Here is a 2,500-nt window from a genome sequence, read left to right as displayed (position 1 = left end):
AACTGCAAAGGTCTTAAAAATAAAATGCAAGGCTCTGCATTTAATAATAAAATAGAGTCTCTGACAATGATATGAAATTGTTAAGAAACAATTTCATATCATTGTCAGAGACTCTATCACTGTATTTTAAAGAATCTATGTTAACCATTTTTTAACACCACAAGGCTACTCAGAGCCTTGCATTTTATTTTTAAAATTTGTTTTTAAAAATTGAAACCAGTCCAGTCAATAAACATCTTTAAAAGACCTTTGCAGCTCCAAATCCTCTTCCCTAAATATATCTATATGTATATATATGTGTGTATATATATATGTATATATATATATATATATATATATATATAGCATAAAGGAATAGGGATTTGAAATCCAGGCAGGTACCTTATGAGCACTGTGATACTATCCAGATTTGACTAACTACATTGAATATTAGAGAGCCTTTAGAATCATTTAAGATAAACGATTAAACTGTCCTTCATTCGTTAGGTAAATCTTGAGTTCATTTCATGAGATTTCAGTCAACATGCAGAGTATATAATGAAGACATTATAGAGAAGAATGGAGAATTATACGTATTCATAATTTATTTGTTATTTAGTTGTCCAGAAAGTTTGTGCCGATTTTTAAAGGAAAGTAAAAGGTCAATAAATACTTGCCATTTACATTTTTAATGAACCAAATATGAACCATTTTGTTGCACAATGCGTCTCCATCTTTCCTTTAACTTGAAAATACCCTCTTCCCAGAAGTGAGGTGGTTTCATGGCCAAGAATTCATCAAGGTCTTTTTATGTCATCCAAGGAATTTAAATTTTTACCATTAAGACTATTCTGCAGAGACCTGAATAAGTAGAAATCCAAAGGAGCAATATCTGGTGAATATGGAGGGGGGGTAACACATCCCAGCCAAGCTGCAGCAATTTTTGTCTGGTTTCCAAAGAAACGTGCGGTCTTGCATTATCATGTTGGAAAACAACACCCTTCCTGTTGGCCAATTCTGGACGTTTCTCTTGAATTGCTGCTTTTAACTTGTCCAGTTGTGAGCAATATTCCTCAGAATTTATTGTCTGGTAGTTCATAGTACAGAATTCCTTTCCAATTCCACCAGATACAAAGTAAGACTTTTTTAGGGTGAAGACGCACTTCGGGGGTCGCTAAGGGTGGCTCATGTCGCTTACTCCAGGATCGCTTTCTCTGAACATTTCAGTAGATAATCCATTTCTCATCACCTGTCACAATTTGCTTTAAAAAAGACGCATTTTCACTCCAAAAGATTCTTCTCACTCAACTCTTGTGGTACCCAAACGTCGTAGCGTTTTGTGTACCCAAACTTTACCAGGTGCTCATGAATAACGGATTTTGATAGGTTGAGGCTTTCTGCCAATTCTCGGGTTGTCCAATGTGGGTTATTCTCAATTAATGACTTGATTTGGTCATCATCTGTAGTGGATGGTCTGCCTGATTGCTCTTTATCAATAAGGCTACAATCTCCAGCTCGGAACCTTGTGAACCACTTCCGTACAGTTCTTTCAGATAAAGAAACATCACCATAAACTGCGCATATTTCTTTGGTTGCTTGTGAAGCATTTTCCCTTTACGGTAAAAGAAAACCATCAAGTATTGAAAATGAACTTTCTTCCATTTTAAAGGGTTACAGAATTAACACAGGTTATAGGAACATAAACCTTCTTCCACGAAAAGATAGCTTAAACTGTGCTCTAAATGGAGGTGTAGTCAAATCCTACTTTATGGACACAACCATGTTCTGAACTAAGTCGAAAGGTAAGCTACTATAAATTGGCACAAACTTTCCGGACAACCCAATAAAATATTGTTTTCACCAAATTCTAATCTGACGAGTTTCTTCTGGATAAGTGTCCTAGTCTCCTTTCAGGTAACAGTTAAGTGCATTTAGTTGATTTATATTAAATCAGCAAAATGCATATAAGTTCGCTTCACCTATCCACATGGTAACACCTTGAACAAAGTGGCATATATATATATATATATATACATATATATATATACACACATATATAAAGATAGAACAGTAATGTATTTATATGCAGTTAAGTGTGTCCAGCCATAGAGTGACCCTTTACTATTAGAGTCTGATGAATTGTCTATAAAGCCAGGCACTTTATGGATATGAAACCATTTGTCACTCTGTGACTAGATATATATTTAACTGCATCCATATATATAACAAAGTCGAATTGGAAGGTACCAGATGAGTGAAAATATAGAGTGAAGAGGATTTGAAAAGGCAGAGGTCTTTTAAAGATGTTTATTGACTTGACTGGTTTCACTTTTTTATATAGGGGTACAGTGCAAGAGTAGGAAGACTGTAAGCTTCAAGCAGTGACGGCAGAAACAGAGAACAAAGAATGGACAGTGTATGTAATATATGATATGTAACCTTCATTAATTAAACTAATCTGAGCTTGATGATTAGGTACATTGAGCAGCCCTCATAGCATAACTGTTTGCAGCAGAGATTC

The 2,500-nt window shown here is 35.0% G+C and overlaps 1 long non-coding RNA gene across 1 annotated transcript in view; it reads right to left on the bottom strand.

The window, feature by feature from the left end:
• LOC118768596 overlaps positions 1-1,456 on the bottom strand; it is a 3,232-nt gene extending 1,776 nt beyond the window's left edge. Inside the window, exons 1-2 of the long non-coding RNA XR_005004392.1 lie at positions 1,265-1,456; positions 701-707 (exon numbers count right to left, since the gene is read on the bottom strand). This is a non-coding gene — a long non-coding RNA (uncharacterized LOC118768596). The remainder of the gene's footprint in view (positions 1-700; positions 708-1,264) is intronic.
• Positions 1,457-2,500: the final 1,044 nt, after the last annotated feature.

Source organism: Octopus sinensis, linkage group LG30 (assembly GCF_006345805.1).
Source record: "Octopus sinensis linkage group LG30, ASM634580v1, whole genome shotgun sequence".
Taxonomy (NCBI): domain Eukaryota; kingdom Metazoa; phylum Mollusca; class Cephalopoda; order Octopoda; family Octopodidae; genus Octopus; species Octopus sinensis.
Note: the sequence above shows the minus strand (reverse complement) of the source record. Positions and strands in the feature narration are given on the sequence as shown.